Raw genomic sequence first — 20,563 nt, forward strand, 5'->3', positions numbered from 1 at the left:
TCATGAATTATAGATATCCTACCAGTGTTGCTTTGATGGAGCCATCCGATAGGAATGTTGCATGTGCGAATTTTCTAAACATTAGTGTGATTCAAATCCCGTTTACAAATGAAAATTTTGATGAGAGGTACGTGAAATCGGTTTTCGCACCAATGATTTTTTAGTCTACACACACTAAGTGAGAGTATAACCGCCACCGGAAATTTCCTAGTAAAGTAAAAATAAATAATAAACGTCGTAATTATATTTTGTGCTTTTGTGTGTATTATCAACTTCCACGTGGCCGTACTTCAATCTTGTTTTCTTTTTGCTGAATTATTCTAAGTACCCCGTGTTCAAAGATATATGCGCCTTCCTGCTTGCCAAACAATGCGGCCAACTACGTGTAAAAAACACAAATTTCGTTGCAAAAGCCCTGCCCGGTCTGAAGAAAGCCATCCAGTATGACATTGCGTATGCCAATAAAGCGGATCTGAAGACAGTTAATCTTTCCTTTTCAACATATAGCATTTTCCCGCCAGCTGAGAGTGAGAGAGGAATCTCTAAATCAGTGTGGGATGCGCAAAGGCTGAGTGTAAACGAAGGCTAACAAGCAATCAGAGTTGACGGGCCACAAACTATAACAATATTCAATCCTCAATCCGAAGAAAGCAAAACACAGAGGGCAAAGACAGACTTGTGAATGTCTTCCATGTCTGTCTCTGTCCTTTTTTTCGTGTTTTACTTAGTGTGTTTAGTAGTGACCGAACACAATCGTCAAGCTTATCAATATAACAATAACATTCTCAGAATTTCCTGGCTAATCGGACAGTATGCGCTGAATACATTGTAAGGTAAAAAAAAGCTCCATTGAAAGGCCACAAAAATACCTAAAATTCAAGTAAACGATCGAAATGTGCCATTTTATAATAAAAGCTCCCAAATGCTTCCACGATATTATCAAACAAATCTAGATTGTAACTACTGACGGGACATTTTTCCGCACAGGAGTAATTGTGATTTATGTAGCTTGATTTTACATCGATTAATGGGACGATATGGCGGAATTATCTCTATAATATAGTAAACACTCTTTCTTAAAAAGATAACGGAAGCTTTTAACATTCAAAAAATTTCCAACTCCTGCACTTTAAGTGGTGCGATTGCGCTCTCAGGTGCACGCAATATTTTTCTTACTGCCCAAATCAATACCTCGGTGCGTGGTGTACTGATAAATAATTAAAATAGGAATGGAAATATTTTAAAGGCTGTTGGTCGGTTTAAGTAAGATACTGTTAAATTAAATGGTCTTATCAAATTTTTAAAGTACTTGAAAGTTTTCCAAAAGCTCTGTGTCATTGGTAAAATTATATTTGGGCTGCTCATACAACTGCATCTAGTGCGCTTCCCACCGGGCTCAGGTGTTTTGCAGAGTATTGTCACTCTTGTAACTGATACAGGATTGTGTGTGTAGCTTGCTACGTTGTACCGAACTTGTGTACTATGGGAAAAACACGCTTTCTTTGCACGTTAAAAGTTATTATCTTAATATAGTTCTCTCTTGAGAGTTTTTTTCCTTTGTTTTCTAGACCAGAAGCGTTTCCAGTACAACTTCCTATTGTATATTGCCCTCCAACTTGTGATAAAAAATGTGAGCGTCATGCAGTCTCCAGAGCGTTTTGCTCTGTCTTACTGCCGTTACATCAAGTCTGCCAAGGGTGCAGGAATAAAATTAGGATTCATCCCAAGGGACTTTTTTAATTCACCACTTCAGATATTTTTATAAAAATGTTTCCAAAATATTGACACATTTAAGCTTTTTATAGAAATATGTAATGGCACTGCGATTGAAGTCTTCAACCTGAGGCATTTTTTAATTTAATTGTGGTAGGCAAAATGACAGGCAAACGGGATTGAGTTGTATTATGTTTTTTTAAAAGCAGACTGGTCCCGAGGGAGGTGCTATACAGGTGTGTTGTCCAGATATAACAAAAAGGTAAATTCACATTCGTGTTTGCAAAGTTCAATGTTTTGACACAACGATTATATTTCTTATGTAGACTACAATTTTTTGTTGTTTTGATGCCGAGAGCTTTTTCTGCTAATTATTATACTTCCACTATAAAACGCCAAAGAGAGAGGATAATTTAGAGTCACATCGGGCGAACGCGCTTTGCACTTAGTGGCAGTCGTGCGGTGCTGTAAGGCAACGTTTCTTGTCACTCGCCGAAAATCACACTATCCTAAGACCATGCTCCGTGAACTCACGACGGACTTGCTCGAGCAAATCGATTGTGTAGCCTCGATAGCAGTGTTTCCGCAGAAAGAACGAAAATATAATGGAAAAGAACAAAGTTAAGTAAAATAATATCTTTTGTATAGAAGTACTTTTGGATGGGCCCATGTTTTGTGCCCACGAAAAAGTTAAGGATCTCCAAAGAAGAAAAAAAATGGCAAATCTAGCTTTCAGCTTTTCGAACGTACCCATTGCACATTGTTTTGCAAGGTTTGGAGCCCATATGTTTGCTTCTTGCAGCTGACCGCGATTACGTTCTTTAGCGTTCATGGAGGTGGCGCCCTAGGTAGCACCAAACATTGTAGGAACGTACTTGTTGCGTATGTTTAAATAACGTTATGTGTTATACCTGAACATTAATGCAATGTTAGAGTTAAAGATATTATGTTTTAGTTGTGTTTTAAATACTAGTATAACGTTTCAGTAAAACATAAAATGTTATATGTTATATTATTAACGTTAATGTAGCATCCTGTATGTAACTCTCAAATAACGTTAAAATAGAGCATGCAAATAATGATTTTGTAACAAACATTACTAACGTCATTTCTGTGTTAATAATTAAACATTAATCTGACGTCACATATGTAGCTGTAAAAATAGGTTAAAAATAGTACATTCAGATAATCATTTCGGAACAATTTTACTAACGCTATTTCTGTGTCAATAATAAAACGTTAATGCAACTGTATTTGTACAACAATAAAATAATGTTACAAATAAATCATTCAAATAATGATTTTGGAAATCTATTTCAAACGTTACTTCCGTGTTAATAATGAAACATTAATGCAACTTTATTTGTAAAACAATAAAATAATGTTAAAAATATAACACTCTGGCAATGCTGTTCGCCGATTCCTTTAAGTGTTTTTTTTTTCGCCCGATTCTTTAAAGGTTTTCTGGAGGTACTCTACTTAAAGCCCCTGTGTCCTGGGAATGGTGGCGCCATTTAATATTGTGAAAATTCTTGAGACAGACACGTCCCATTTAGCACACGACATTGTAGTTACGTTATTTTGTTGTTTCATATGTTTAAATAATCTTATGTGTTATACCTGAACATCAGGGATGGGCAATATTTGAAATACAAGTATTTGAAATACGTATTTCAAATACTTCGTGTATTTTGCATCTGTATTTAATTACAAATTGGGTAATGTATTTGACGTCTGTATTTAAATACTAAAACGTGGGCATTTCAAATACAATTGTAATTAAATACAATTTTGTGGACAAAAATATATCCCTCAAATTTATTGTCGCGATTCATTTTGCTTATCCTAAGACGTGTCCAGAGCAGGAAGAAAACTACGTTCTGCACCGAATGCAGTGTCTCTCAATCAAGCACAAGCGGTTAGTGACTTTGTGATTCCGGTGCTAGTCCTGGGCAAGAATAGTGACGAAATCGACGTTCACAGGCAGACTGGCTAAATAAGTTCCTGTCGCAACTTGTGATGCTTTCCAGCTTGATTTCCATCCATATTTTTGTCTGGAACATTCTAAATGCGCGGGTCGTCAAGATTTTTGTAACTGGTGCGAGTTCCAACGATAAAAAATTCTCTGGCTAGTGCTGCGCGTCTTGGTCTCCTCGGTTCTTTGTTGGTCTATACCTAAATGTAATCGAAAAAAAGCTGCTTGAAGCTCTGTGCTTTTTTCACCTATTACGTCCAAGCTGATTACAATTTTTTGTGATTATATTTCTATTACGTTACTAGAGCCTCGCACACTAACTCCCAAGTGTGTGATGCAAAATTAAAATTAGATACCCAGAAACCCGTTGCAGGTGCCCCGAAGTCGCTGACGTAAATTTTGAGGAATGTATTTGGAAAAGTATTTGGAGGAGACCAAATACACTTGGTGGTATTTGTATCTTGTATTTAAATGCATTTTTGGAAATGTAATTAGGTTTGTAATTAAATACAATTTTGACGAAGTATTTTGTATTTGTATTTCGATACATATTTGCATGTATTTTGCCCATCCCTGCTGAACATTAATGTAACGTTCAAGTTAAACATATGTTTTAGTTGTTTTTGAAACCTTACTATAACGTTCCAGTCAAATATATTATGTTATATGTTGTGTTATTAACGTGGATGCAACATCACATATGTGACTGTCAAATAACGTTAAAATGGATCATTCAAATAATAATTTTAGAACATTGATTACTAACATTATTTCTGTGTTAATAATGAAACGTTAATGTACATCACATGCGTAACTGTCAAATAACGTTAAAAATAGAAGATTAAAATAATGATTTCAGATCATTTATTACTAATGTTATTTCTGTGTTGATATTAAAATGTTAAACAAATCCATTTGTAGAGGAAGAGAATAATGTTAACGATAAAACATTGGAATGATGTTTTTGGAACATATATTTCAAACGTTACTTCCGTGTTAATAATAAAACATTAATGCAAGCTTTTCTGTAAAACATCAAAATAATGTTAAAATTATACGTTACCCGGCTCCTTTTTTTTCGCCAGATTTTTTAAAGGTCTTTCTAGAAAGTACCCTACCTGCCCGGTGATAGTTGCAAGGAGGTAAAGGGGGAAGATTAAGTGCGGGAGAGAACGGAAAGAATAAAAAAGGAAACTTTTTTGTCAATTAATTAATTTATGGCTAGGCGGCGCAAGGTACCGCCCGGTAAAAAGGGAACAGCCTATATTCATCCATCCGCGTTCCCGCCACTGCCACCGCTGGTTTCGCCGGTTCGAGTCTCTCCAAGCGAACTTCTGGGACACTTTGCATAGCTTAAACTAGTTTGAACTTTGAGTTACTTTGCTATCATTCAAGCTACGTCCAGCATCGTCCCCAAAAGTGACTGCTGGTTCACAAAGCGGACAACCGAACAGCGCCTGGACGGCGGGACTCGAGAACGGTAGGTAGCCACCTTTTTGATAACCACTGTGCACGTGCTTGTTTTCTTGAAAACAATCTGACATAAGCTGGTATCCTGTCGTTCCCTTTTTTCGATAGTAACAAGAGGGGGAAAAATGAATTGACTGAGAAAACCATTACATCGTCAGTGCAACCGGCAAAAAAAAAAAAAGAATAGACGAGAGCTTTCCAGACCATCTTGCAGATATTTTTCCGAACTCGTTTTGTATGGCGGCGGATAGGGATTCGATGGTCGACAGAGCACACGACAGCGACACCGAAGCGATATAGGTTTTAAACAGTGCTACCCAACGGTTTCAGTGAACTTTGCGTAGACACAGATTAGAGTCGGGTGGTACTGAAACCTGGTCGTCCAGCTTAAGTGAAGGTCCTTTGAGCTTAGAAAGCGAGCTAGGGACATTGGCTAGGTCATCAGTGCGACGGTGTGCCCAGCACTTTCTTCGCGATTTTGGAAATTCTTCGTGAAATTTAGGCAAATGCTAGTGAGAGGCCTGGTCCCACATGGAGACATGTGTTGGTTTTGGCTGTTGCAAAAGCTGAAAATGTCATTCCGCACAAGTGTGTACAATGGCAAGGAGGGCTGGAGAACTTTTCGAAAACCTTGTTGGAAAACAGGTGCAACTCGCGCTACATTTTCAACAAAACATGTTTGCCATTAGTCGACAACTGCACACATCATCTCTCCGTCACACCTGCAAATTTTCGACAAAGGGCTGAATATTGCCTTGTAACAAGTTTATGTGTTTTGCATTTAGTATTGTGTTGCTTTGTTTGCAGGCAAAGAAGTCCTAAGCGTCGTGTCCTAAGCAGCAAGTGCACGGGCGAATCTCAGCTCTCGAAAGATGAGATATCGTGTTTACTTTTATTTAGTCCTTTAAAAACATACAATATATTCATGAGTATTTTCCACCTCCTCAGTATGGCACTAATGTTTTTTTTTTTTTTGTTCTATCTTGTTTTCATCTAGCCATCGGTTGTGGACATTTATTTTAAAGCCTATTCCTAATCATGAGTTCCAGACAGGTTTTTAAGCTTTTTATGTCCCTCTTTTCACGTTTGCAACTCGAACATTTGTAGCTGCTCGGCATGAGATTGCGGAGAACTGAAACTCTTCTAAAACGCCCTTGCGTTTGGAGTACGGTGTGAAAGTTTGAGAACATTTCATAAACTGATAATAAAGAGAAACAATTTTGGTACGAAGCGAATCCACTGTAAAATCGTAAGATGACATTTTAGTTCTTACGACATTCATTTCAATGAGAAAGTTTGTGAGCAGGAAAGATAAACATGCTTTCTTTCATGATGACATGCTTTTTCACCAAAACTTGTGCTACATGCAATCCCGGTGCTATTTTTATGTACCGCAAATTTGGCTTTAGATGGACGTCAGCTCATAGAGAAATTTAGTTTATTCGTTATTGTCTTTTGATCCATTTAATGTCGTATTCTCAAACTTTTGCACCCTACTCGTATCGCCAGGTCTATATTCCACCAAAGTTTGAGCTCGGTGTGATGTCTAGTTGATTTGTGCGGTAGAGAAACTACGTTGAGTTTTCTCGCTCCTTTCTTTATTTATGTGAGCTTCATGAACCCAATTTACAGGCCTTGAAGTTTTTCGAAAGCGCGACATTTTCAAAATATCTAAATTTTATTTTTCCTTAGAGGAAAAATAATTTTAACGCCATAGTCTAGCAATATTGTTGCTGCTCATGTACACTTCCATGGTTCAAATTTGAAGAGTTAATAAATATATTCATAAGCATGTACCAAACTATTTTCTTTTCACAGCAGGGGTAGACTGCAATTAATCACCTGAAAATCATGGCGTATGGCGCAAAAAAAAAAACGGACACAAGTGAGAAAACAGACATACAGGCGCCACTCCTAACTATATTTGAAGAGTGCAGAAAAAAAAGAATACTTACATATTCATCTTCTTCACGTCCACGCATGCGCTCAGCCATGTGATATACGCTTCATCTAACACACGGCTAAGCGCATGCGTGGACGAGATGAAGATGACAATTTATGCATTTCTTTCTTTCTACACTTTTTGAAATATAGTTATAAATGGCGCCCTTATGTCTGTTTTCTCTCTTGTGTCCGTTGTGTTTTTCGCCTTACACCATGATTTCCAACGTTCACCCACTAGCCCAACTACAAGTTCTTCTACAATCAATCACCTGCAGGGATGCTTGCTTGTGCTGTGCTAGATCTGGTGATAGTCGTATCCCATCATTTTTACCGTAGGAACACTTTTTTTCCAATGAGTGGCGTATCAAGTGGCATTATGGCTAAGCTGACTAAAAGAATTTCTATGAATATTCCTCTCCAGGAACTTTTGAGGCCGCCACACAGCTGTTTATTTTCCAATAAAGTGTCTTTCTATATTTATGCTTACAGCTGCTGTCACAAAGAAGCTTTGTGATGGTACACTGTTCAATATTTTAAATTATTATGCCTATCACAAACACAATCTGTTCAATTACTGGGACAACCCGTATATGGCCAAACAGATTTGATAGGTTTGGGAGTATGATAAACATAACTCAACCTTTGTTTGCTTGTTTATCATTTTCGGCTTAGATCTCACATGCAACTTTCGATGAAGAGTGCAAAGATATTACAATAATCATAAATTAAAAGACCACTTAGAGTAGAATCCTTTTCTGACATATATGGACAGACGTGGAAAGATTCACCGAAGCCAAATGAGCCTGCGGCCTCAAATTACTCACTCACTTCATGACGGCAGCGAAAAGAAGTAGCATCAATTGCTGCCCCAGCCATAGCTGTGAAATTAGCTGCTGTCAGCATCCGGTTATATGACCTGCTCTGCAACACTGCTACCCTACTAATGATAATTCGCCTACAGCGGCACTCTCTACATTGCGTCTCGATAAGGCTGGTTATCTATATCGAATAAGCTGATCGTGTATATACTTGAAATTGCGGAGCGCAACATAATCTCCTTCCTTTTTGTTTTCGCTACAGTACCAATGAAGCACAATAAGCTTCTTTGGTTCACATCACTACGACCACAATGAACCGAAAGCATGCATCGATGCAAATAAAGTTTCGAAAAGCGCAATGTCTGTTCAACTGAATAAACATTGCAATGTATGTGCACAGTGCGCCCCTTTAGGCAAATGACTGTCAGTACGGCAGCAGGGCAGGTCATATAACTGGATGTTGAAAGTAGCTAATCTCGCAATCTACCAGTTTTTGGAGGGGGTGGTTCCCTCTACCACCGGCATGACGCACACAAGTAGTCTGAGGCCGCACGCTACTGTGGCTTTGTTGGCTTTTGTCCCGACTGTACTAGCAAGAAGCGCAGCTGCACTCTCAGAAAAAAGGTGTGTTGTTACACCCCATGTCCCATATAATACACCCTAAAATTTCAATTCGATGTACAGCGCCCCATAATCGAACAGGCGACCCCAAAGTTTACGAGGGGCTTGATAGCCATGTGGTATAACTCATTAAGATAGCCGACCTACGTATTATTGACTACAAAAAAGATTATCGGAGTTTTCTTGGCTGTACTGTAAAAGCTCCGTGTTTTACGTACTTTATCAATTTAATAAGTTCTATTGCACCGTTATCAAGGCCCTGGTAAAATTTAGGGCCGTCTGTTCGACTCCAGGGCGCTGTACGTCGAAATAAAGTTTTGGGGTGTATTATAGGGGACAAAAAGGTGTAAGGTGATTGATACCTTTTTTTTTTTTTAGAGTGTAGCTCGGTTAGTGTTCACGAAAAAGAAATGGAAAAATGCTATTGCTCTTATACAAAAATGTTCGGAGGGACTCTTCAGAGCCATGGAGACAATCCATACATCTCTGTTTTATTTAGTCTTTTCACTGATCGTGCTTCACAATTTTGAGCTCATCGCAAATCATCTTCTGAGTAAACAGTACTCAATAACAGGGTGTAATTGCTGTGTACTATTGTTTTGGCTCACCATATACTGTTTCAAGGAACTTTAATGCTTGTGAAACAGGAGAGAATGTTACTGCAGTAGTGAAATGTCTGCAAAGTTTGGAGGAACACTTCTGAACTATTAAGGCAAATATATACTGTGTGCCAGGCACATCTGAACTAAGGCTACTTCAGACGCTTTAATTTGACTGTGTTGCAGGGCTTGCACGTTGGTAAGGCGACTGAGTAACCGTACGTGACAAGTGTTGCCATGTTAATTCACCGTCTCTCGGCAACAGCCCTGGCAATGCAGTCAAACACAACTGTCTGAACCAGTTTTTTGCAGTATATACAGGGTGGTTCAAGTCACCAGGTTCGATCTAAAATGGACCGTATAAATCGACGCCTGCACGTAACAGTCTATACTTTTTGTCAAAGGTGGAATTCTCAGGTCGGTATTTCCTTGTAAAAATGCCAAGCGTAGCTTTCTTTCTGTAAAAAATAAGGCCCAGAAACTTGCCAGAATCTACGGCGGGCAGCAACGCAGACGACAGGGGTCCTGTAGCGGGGTGTGTTTGGCGTTCGTATTGATAGATGGCACTATCTCCTTGTCGCGACGGCTTGCGACCATCGTGGTTTAAAAAATAACATAATCTTCTTGAAATGTACCTTCGGTTAGAAAATAAATTCAAGCAATAAAAGTATTAAAGTAAAAAAAAAAAAAACGCGTCTGCATAACGCCGGCGTTTTCGCTGCCAACGTATTTCGTCTGCGTGTCGTTTGCTATCTTTCGCTGGCGGCTGCACCTTCAGACGCTGCTCCCGACGCCATCTATCAATACGAACTCCAAACACACCCCGCTACTGGACCCTGTCGTCTGGGTCGCCGCCCGCCGTAGCCCCTGGCAAGTTTGTTGGCCCTATTTCTTACTAAAATCGATCTACGCTTTGTAATTTTACGAGAGAAGACTGACCTGTGAAATACACCTTTCACGAAAAGTTTAGGTGGCTACGTGCAGGCTTCAATTTTACGGTTCATTTTAGATCGAGCATGGTGACTTGGACCACACTATATTTGTCATCTTGGTTCAGGACGCACCTCCGAACATTTTGCATACACTTGGCTGTAGTCGGTGACAGGTCAAGAACGAATTGGAAGCTCCTCCGACCTCTTTCCTCTTTAGTAGAGTGAACGCTGGAGAAGAGGCGACCTCCTCTCCAGCGTTTGCTCAGCTCAAGTGGAGAGAGGTGGGCGGAACGTCCACTTCGTTCTTGGCCCGTCACCGACTATAGAGTGGTAATAACATGTTTTACAGATGTTAACATAACGTTTACCAGAACATTATTTTAATGTTTTGTGAAAATTATAGTTCTGTTGTAATCGCTGCGTAAAGGATTTATTTATGTTTTTCAAAAGTTATTAAAATGTTTACAGTAATGTTACGTTAAAGTTTTCCAGACATTATATTTACGTTGCAAAATTGTTTTGAAGTGTTCAAATAACGTTTATCAGAACATTATAAGAATGTTCTGCCAAACGTTCAAACAACTTTATACAGGCGGGCATTAAGAACATTCCGCCAACGTTTGGGACGAACTAAGTATCATGTTATTCTAATGCTTTCGTATTACCTGGCGTGCCGCGCGCCACTTCTGGGAAGAACATGGCGTCTGAAATCTTTCTCGGTGCTGCACTACGCCGCCACGATCTTCCCAAAGGCTGCACGTTGCACGTGCCTCGTTCATCGACGCACCTTGCGCTACATTTAGAACACGTAGGGGCTTTAACTCCACCTGCCCGGTGATAGTTACAGGGTGGTAAAAAGAGAAAATTAAATGCGGCAAAAAAAAAGAGAAGAAAAAAATTCTCGAATAATTCATTCAAGGCTAGGTGGCGCAAGCTACCACCCGATATAAAGGGAGCAGCCAATATCTATCCATCCGGGTTCCCACCCAACGAGATTGTTTCCGCCACTGCCGCCGCTGGTTTCGCCCGTTCGATTCTTTTCGATGAAAACTTGTCTGAACTTTGAGTACGTTTGCTCTCGGTTAAGCTACGTCCAGCCGCGTCCACAGTAGTAACTGCTGGTTCATAAAGCGGACAAACGAACAAATCCTGGCCGGCGGGACTCGAGAACCGTAAGTAACTACCTTGTTGATAACCACTTTGTTCGCGTGCTTATTTTTTTAAACAATCTGTCTTAAGCAGGTATCCTGTCGTTTTCTTGGTTTCAAAAGTAACAAGAGGGACGAAAATGAAGAGACATAGAAAACCATTGCATCGTCTGTGCAACCGACAGAAAAGAAGAAGAATTGCCAAGAGCGTGCACGACGATTTTCGGACTTTTTTTCTCATCCGGCTTGTGTGGCGGCGGATAGGGTTTTGATGCTCGACAGAGCAGACGACAGCGAAAATGGAGTGAAGGAGGTTTTAAACACAGGGCTACCCGACGGTTTAAGTGAACTTTGCGTCGACACAGATTCAGAATCGGGTGGTACTGAAACCCGGTCGTTCAGCTCGAGTGAAAATCTTTTGAGCTTGTCAAGCGAGCTAGCGACATAAGCGTATGACACCAAAATATCTGCACCTCATCTCAGCAAACGTCTAAACGTCTTAAACAGAAACCACCCCGAGCCGCCTTCTGACGCAAGAGCTCTATTGGGGACACTGAGGCCCTGTGATGAGAAAAATTTGGGGTCATCCGGTCTATATCACTACTTTGGGAGTGAACCGGCACTAAGAGATATGATGAGCGCAGGCACGATTACTGGGAATACGATTTCACTGCTCTTCAACATAGATGGTCTGCCCATTTCAAAATGCACAAGTAAGCAGTTTTGGCCTATTTTGGCATCTGTAGCCGAACGGTGCAGTCCTGAACCATTTGTGATAGGTCTATTCGAGGGAGTCAAGAAGAAAGAAAGCCTAGATGACTATCTAGCAGACCCCATTTCGGAGATGAACACCTTACTAAGAGAGGGCAACTAAGGGTTGTCAAAAGTGCGTAGTACATGTGTGTGCAATTATTTGTGATGCGCCAACAAGGGCATTCTGGAAGTGCTTCAAAGACCAGGATGAATACTTCTGCTGTGAAAAATGCACTCAAGAGGGAGCGTTCTCCGAACGCTGCACGAAAGTAATCCCTCCAGATATCAGCGCACCCTTGCGAACTGACGAGGCATTTCTGAACTAAGATCAAGAAGAGTATCACCATGGGCAGTCTCCTTTAGTCAAGCTAAAGATAGGCATGGTGAGCCAATTTCCGCAGGACTATATGTATTTAGTGTGCTTAGGGATCATGCGGAAGCTTCTCGTCCACTACTGGATGCGAGGACAACATCATAGATCCAAGCTTCCACAACGTACGCAAGCTGACATCTTAACAATGCTCGTAAGACTACGGAAGCACAACCCCCAGGAAATGGCTCGGAAGCCCCGAGGTCTCGACGAACTGGAAAGATGGAAGGCCACTGAGCTACAGAACGTCCTCTTATACTTTGGTTCATTTGTCTTAAAATATCTGATGGAGAAGCGCTACTACGAACACTTCCTCAAACTTAGCATCGCAGTCTCCCTTCTAGCAAGCCGAAGACTTTTCAAAGTGGAACTGGCGCTTGCAGAAAGGCTGCTCAGAGAGGTTGATGCCGAAGATCTGTAGGGTGAGGGTGTCTATGTTTATAATGTACACTCTTTGGTGCACCTTCCTTCAGATATGCAGAAGTTTGGGCACCTTGACTCTTTCTCTGCATTCCGCTTCGAAAACGTTTTGGGTCAACTAAAGCGAGAGTTAAAGTCGCCCAACCTACCACTGCAGCAGGTTGTGAAACGTCTGTATGGATGCACTCAGTCTGGCGAGTCCTTTAGAGCACCATCAAAGCAGCAGGAATAGCTACAGAACCCGCATGATTCAGGACCCACGCCTCCTGCGTTCAAAGGAAAACAATTTCGCTAAGTGGTCCTTCCAGAATGGTGGTGGAAATCAACACACATGATTCATGCCTTCTAAAGGAAGATGGGAATATGGTTGTGGCAAGAAATGTTGTGTCGGATGGAGGAGAGGACAAGATTTGTGGAGAGTTCTTCAAGCAACTGGCAAACTTCCATACTAGCATTTCTCGCATAGATCTACTGTGTGTTTACAGAGCCTCTCAACTGCTATCTGCAAATATTTTGTGGAATGTGAAGCAGATCAAGTCAAAGTGTTACTGCTTTTCCTGTGGAAGTAGTTTTGTGGTAACTCCACTCTTGCATACTGGACAGCAGACGTAAGGTATGAAAACCCACACTAGAGAGTCCTTGAAAAAGTTTCAATATTAAAATTGTGACCATAAACGTAAAACATCTGTTCCAAGTGGTATGGGGTACAGTGACAAGAACGTTTTTGTGGCAGGAAAGTTGAGAGGAATAAGTTTGTACTAATTTGAAGATCCTTGAATTGTCAGGGAATTTCGGATTATCTGAAAAAAATTTCGACCATAGCAATGACAAGTACAAGTAACACAGCGGTGTGCAATGAAGCCGACGGTCACGAGATGCTGAATGGGGTTGTTTGAAATGTGCCTAGGCAGTTGATGGCACCACTTGATTAAACGGAAAGTGCCGCATGTAACGGCATTCTAGCAAGCATGAAGAGCATAGTGAGTATTGGCTCGTCGGAGCAATCGCTGCTTGGGGAAGTACCCTTTCGGTAGAAGGACCGGCCAGGGAATTTTATCAAGAGCCGTGGGAAACCTGGAAAAGTCGGTGAATATCAAAGAATTTTGATAGACAACCCATGGATAAGGAGCGATGGTAACAGTACAATTATGGACATCACATGCAAAATTTAAAGAAAAGAAACGCTGAGAAGCACGAGCAGTTCTGTACTGTAAAAGGTCACGGGGTCTGTAGAGTTACTGAAGTGATATTGGGATGTTCTGTTAGAATGTGGTTGGACTTTGCTCTTGACTCGTATATGAGGATTGCTTTAGTTCTCCCGAATCCTATTTACCCATTTGTGCATACTATATACAACTTTAGTTTTGCGTGCTCAAAATTTTACGAATTTGGTCAAGCACCATTTTCAGGAATATTTTGCACGAATAAAATTCTGCGACAAGGGGTGCCTGGAATGGAATTATATACACTGTAAATTACTCAATTTTTGTGTGCACAAAATTATGCGAATTGTCAAATTCACGGTTATTTCTCGGGAACAACATTTAGTGATTGAGTGTGATGACAGTCTTTTCGCACCTATGGGGTAACCTATTCCCACAATCGATTTCTTGCAATGGAGCCCAAACAGGGAATTTGCAAAAATTAAGTCATTTACAGTACTCGTTTATCCGGGGTGAGTTATTCGCCAAAGATTAACTTTTTGCGATTTTCATCAAATTGATAAATCAGCAAAAACAAGGTTCCTGTGAAAATTAAGTCAGTTATTATCTCTTATTTAACAAAAATGTAGATATGCTTCCCACTAATGCTCTTAATATTAATTTTTAGGCGATGTTTCAGTGGCGTACTTCATTGTGTGTGACGACACATCCGTAATCGCATCAGACTGGGTTCAGGATGGGAAGTCTTTCTGGCCCCCTTTCAAGAGCTCAACAAAAGCTACCGCTGCAATAAAAGGCCAAATGAAGCCTGACCACGACTGGGAACAGTTCACCTGCAGGGTGTTGTCATCCACAGGTAAGCTGCTCTGAAGTTCATGCTGTTTTTTTTTATTCAACAGTAAATGTTAAGTTGGAGGTTCACATGCCAACCCAAAATTGGTACCCCAGCGATGGACTGAAGACTATTTTAAACTACCTGGGAATCTTTTGACATGCGACCCAATTCTCAGTGCCTTTCTTGAGTCGAAATTACAGTTCTCAATCTTTCATAACATAGAAGCTTTCTGTTGGTTTTTGATAAGTATCCAAGGTTCTTGCGACTCTACTTATGATTATCGTGGCATCAGCACTGCAGCAATACCACTGCCGATCTGTGTGGCAGTGCAGTAGTAGACACTTGGTACATAAATAAAGTACCGTATTTTTGGTATTTATCAAATTTCAGGTTGATTTTTCTGGGTTTATTTTTTCTCCTGAATTCGGTGTTTTTGGGTGTTTTTTTATGTCGGCTAGAAATCAGGGTCAACTGGGCGTAATGTCTTAAAATCGAATAAAAATCACTGCCGCTTTTAGCCAACACGACGTTATCTCTGCTATTGGTGAATAAATGGCGCACATAGAAACAATCCTCGGAAAAAAAGCAGCCTCGTGGACACGTTGGGTATGGTAGGCGTCCGATGTTAAACACAAATAAAGTTGTTTGTGCTGTGAAACTGGGATTTTTGCCCCGCTCGAAGCTAGCCTCAATTTAAGTTTTTTTTTTTTTTATTTTTACCGAAAACCCTTAATAGCCTCGAGGGTTATTTTAGGTGTTTATATTGGGGGTTATTTTTTGCTGTTTATCAGTATATACCCAAAACACGGAACTCACTATAACAATACAACAGCGTATGCTTGGCTACATAACATCTCATTAAATGTATGGCTATGTACTGATAATGCTCCACCTCTTGCAGAGATTTATGAAGTTGCCCGTAAGAGAGCGATAAGGGCTGAAGAGGGATCGGACGTCACATCAGAACCTGAGGCAAATGTAAAACGTACCCGGCAACCTCCAAGGCCGCTGGACGACTATTTGACACAAAGCAGCAGTGACGAAGACCAAACGACCGAAGAACCAAGTCCGAAGGATTACATAAAATTTCTTGATTAGACCCCACAGGCGCCTCTCCCAAGAAACAGTGGATCCCAGTCTATCGGAGCCCAAGAGAAAGACTGTGGCAAGTATACACGCCGATGTAGATGCATGTTCCACTGTGCTCTAAATGCTGACCTTTTTGATGGAAATCATATTCCCAAAAATAAACTAAATGCTTTCATCCAGCTTTATCGGATCAAACCAAAAACGCTAAACCGTAATGTCAGTGACAGGCTAATTGAACGTTGAGCGAAGAAAACAAAGGATGGCTAGAAGAAAGTAGACAATGCTAAAGGGAAGAAGAGGATTTCTCCTCCTCTCCAGCAAAGTCTGCTCTCTTTCCATCTTTTTTTTTCTTTTTCTCTGTATTACCCTTCATTAGCCACTGTAAAGTCAGTGCTGCAGTTCTTTTGCAACATGTCGGCTTCCACTATGGGGCTTGAGGGCATCCTTTCAAGTACCTTTTAATGGGCCTTTTTTGCGAATGTTCAGGCCATATACCATATACCAGCTGCCTAGTGATTGTTTTGATTACTCACGACACGGCCGGACTAGATTTCTATTTATCGTATCGCCTTCTCTGCCACAGAAGAAAGAATGATTGCTGTTTTGCATCGGGAGCTGCAACCTTATGCCCTTCTACAGTTCCACCTGTGCAGGCTCACAAGCTGTATGTTTCTACCCGTGACATCACAATCTTCAGTGTCCTTCTGAGTAAGCATCTAGAAGATCACAGTGACCTGTCAGTGCGTTGAAAGCATTTCTTATCAGTAAAAGCACATTTGTTTTTTGCACACGCACTTTCTCTTAACTTTGCTTATATTCAGTAGTCTCTAAAACTATATCAATCTTTGTGCCTTTTTATTCACAACAGTTTTATTTTGCAATGCCGCCTAAGCCATCGCTGACCCTTTCGCTCGGGCTGGTGGGATATTATATTCAAGGAACCGAACTGGCCACCTTTTTGTTAATTTTTTCAGGATACAGTTACTTTACGTTTGTCTCAGAGTTTGAGATTGTGACTACTGGTTACCTGTAGCGAGCTACAAGCTTGATTGTGCGTATTGAAGCATGGCTGAAGCTTGTAGTTATCAACTATTCAACAAAACACTGTACAATTTGAGGAACCGGCATAGTACTTATTTCCGTCGATGAAATCCTACTAGCCACGTCACCGCGCTGCGGCGCTTCCACGCCATTCCATCCTGGGACTCCAGAGGTACTCGTAGGCGGTTTTACGCCGCATTTCACAGGCCGTAAGAGAGAAAGCGTACCTAGTCTGGCATGTTCATGATTAATGCTACAATGTGACTGCATCTGACAGCAAAAGAAAATATTGCGTAGTGCAATTAGGAATGGTAAGCAGTCATGACTTAAATGTGCAACGGACCGCTGATTATGCTGCGCAAGCGTGCCACAACGCATGGCGGACATCTGTCTGTTACTGTGGCTTATGCCCAAGCAACTCAAGAAATGACCCATTTCTAGTATGATGCTATTGCTTGCAGTATTGCTGTGGCATTAATATATCACTGAAAGAAAAATTTGCTGGCACCGTGGCAAAAATAATAGAATTTTACACATGAAATAAAATTGCTAAAAGTACAGGCCTCAGTGTGACTGGCCTGCTTACTGCCTTGTTTTATTGTTTATGACAGCAGTAATGAATAAAAACTAAGTGCATGGGCTAATAAAAACAAAACGGACCTTTCTAAATATTTGGGTTTTTCTTATGGTCATTTGGCTTGAGTAAAATAAATATTTTATCTATGCTGAGTCATAGGATTAAGCATAGATGAAAGTGAAAAAAAAAAGATGAGATGGTACAGATTAGTGCAGCACATTTCCAGCGTAACTCCTCATCCTTAAAATAGCTGAAACTTTGCTTGTGCGCCATAGTTTTTCAGATGGCATTGTGCTGCGTAGAACCTGAGGAGCAGAAACCACATTTTCAAACTGCACTCCTGAACCTTGCAAAAATGGTAAGGAGATTTTGTCTGTTGTACAGGGAGATAAAAGGTAGCTTGGTGAGATGTGATGATCCTGAAACACAGAGATGGGCAAAGGTGAGGGAGATATTTGTTTTAAAAGGGACTCCCACAATTTGGCCTCAAAACAGATAACGTTTTTTTTATGTTCCTTCCTTCTCCCATTTCAGAGATGCATTTTTTTAAATTTATATAACAGTTAATGTAAATATTGTACATATTCATGACCTTCTTATTAGTACTTTTTTTAAAAGGAGCACAAAAGACGTTTTTTTGTCGTCTGTATGACTATTCAATCTCTGGGCTCTAGGCATACTAAGAATTCACTAACTGCACTCGTGCGCCGTCTCTTCCTCTAATAAAATGTGTTTAAAGCTTGCAACAGACCCTTTCTGACTGTAAACGTCTGCTCATATAATTCAGCCGAGATGCCGGCTGGGTAATAAAAAAGTGCTAGGCAGCCACTTGCAAGCTGTTTTCAGAGAGAGCTGCCAATGCTGCGTCGGCTCTTAAGGAAAGGTGGGTTGCGATTTGTTGACGAGCACCTTTCGTCCCCCCTCCGGCATGTAAGCTGAATGACACGAGCAATAATACTAGGTTCTGTCTGTTTTTAGTGTCGAGGGAGCATCTTCTGGTCAATAACAAACTGTATTGGTCGTCATCATTGCTATGAAAATTTTTAGAAGCTCATTCTCGGATGTGCTCTAATCTGGTGCCCTTTTTTATTAGTCTTGCTTACAGTTCTCAGGAAACTCGAACATATTAAGGTACAGCTGAGAAGCCAGGCTCTGACCTCGAGTAAAATAGAGAGAAAGGTGAATGGTGATGCTCCTGCTGCCATGACTGAACCGCTCCGGCCACATGACATGCCAGTCTACCCGGTGGGGACAGATGAAGAGCTCTTACTCTTGGAGGCCAGTTTGAAAAATGAGGCCGTTTGCGCAATGCTTGTAAGTTCCAGTTTTGCACACTATGGTTTTATAGCTCATGTGTGTGATAATGCAATCCACATTAGAACATCTTTCAGATTAAAAAAAATTGCGGCGCCTTAGCTCGGCTATGCCAGGATATACGTAGCGTGAGCTTATGCGCACAAAATGAAAGGCGCTATCAAGCGGCTCCGGTGCAGCGTCAGAGTTGGCTACTGCTCAACGGAGGCGCACAGCTGGGCACGCTTCGGCGACAGTGCGTCTGCCGCGGCTATGACGTCACTACTCTGGAATGCGCAGACCGGCGAGGCGCGCGCGGCGGCGGCGGCTTTGGCGCGCCGGCTGTGCGCCGTGTGACGTCACTGCTCCTCGCGCATGCGGAGCACGGCTCATTATGCGAGCCACGCGTAACTGCTCAACCCCGGCCAGTGTAGCTCACGCTACAAAACAGAACCTTTGATATGCTTGTAATATGTGGACAATTTTTCATATCCAGGTGAGGAACTTGGGCGAAATGGGAGGAGGAAATGTAGCCCTTGCAACAAAGGCAGTTTTTAAGAAGCTCGTGAATGATGAGGTTGCCATCTTGTACAACTGGAATGGGTGAAAATGGAAAAAAGCTTTGAAACTGATCATCAGTTCTCTCATTTTCGTTAAGGGCAAAAGAGCATTTATGTTTCTTAGCTTGCAATCTTTGAAGCTTCATGCAGTTCCTATGACAACTATACACATTGATTCCTGCTGCTGCGCGTGTTAACTTCAGCCGTGCCACTGATGACGAGATGGGCCACGCTATTGGTGAATGTCTACGTTTTGCTAACGTACGATTCACAAATGCCAATGTAAGCAACAACGTTATTATCACAAAACATTTTTATTCAGAGAAATTTCATCGAAAAATCTAACTCCTGACTAATATGTTTGTTACACATGGTCACATGACCACAGAGAGTCACATCTACTTGCTTGTGAAATAAAACACGACCAAAATTAGGCCTCCATAGACATTTGGATTATAGAAAGAAATACCAGATGCCATCGAGTAGGATTCAACCTCGATCCTTATGTTCCAAAAAATAGCACTAAGGTGTGCAAATTTCAGGTATGAGCCCTTAGAACAGAGGCGAGCAAACTTTTCAGGCCTGCAACTCAACAGTCACAAATGCCGTACAGCAACCGCGTTAACCCCCCCCCTCTTTTCAGCACAATGAATATTGAGCACAGGTGCTCTTTGGCGCACATTTAAAGCAGTAGCTTTAGTACCCACACTACATGGAAAACGTCATAGTTTTCATCTGTCACCAAAACAGTAGAAAGGCCGAGCGGTGGCGGGGCGCGAGGTAATGGGGCGAGTCTGAACTTGCAGCTATGTGGAATGATTTGCCTTGGTTTGGAAAAACAATAAGGGAAGATTCATTGGTGGACCGTTAGGAAATGCATTAGTATCATCCCTAAAAACTCCACACACGTCCCCCTTTGGGAAACAATATTGCCCCCGTAACCAAGCTACCACCCCAGCCAAGCCCGCGACCTCCAAGCATCGCCTCGCTCCCCCACATTTGGACACCTCTGCCATAGAAGATAGCTCCGCGACTCCTCTCATCATCTTTCCTGAAATCAATATTGAACGTAGTTTTGTCTGGTTTGCACACTGAAATGAACAATTTATACCGAACATGCTTCCAGGACAAAAAATGCACAAGGTCATCAGTGCAACGATGTGCCCAGGTCTTTCCTTGCAATTTTTGGAAATGTTTCGTGAAATTTAGGCAAATGCTAGTGAGAGGCCTGGTCCCACGTGG

The 20,563-nt window shown here is 41.2% G+C and overlaps 1 pseudogene; it reads left to right on the plus strand.

Annotated features, from left to right (window-relative positions):
- Window positions 1–108: 108 nt before the first annotated feature.
- Window positions 109–19,869, plus strand: LOC115330979 (annotated as a pseudogene).
- The last annotated feature ends 694 nt before the right edge of the window (window positions 19,870–20,563 follow it).

This window comes from Ixodes scapularis, unplaced genomic scaffold (genome assembly GCF_016920785.2).
Source record: "Ixodes scapularis isolate PalLabHiFi unplaced genomic scaffold, ASM1692078v2 PGA_scaffold4__175_contigs__length_147842914, whole genome shotgun sequence".
Taxonomy (NCBI): Eukaryota; Metazoa; Arthropoda; class Arachnida; order Ixodida; family Ixodidae; genus Ixodes; species Ixodes scapularis.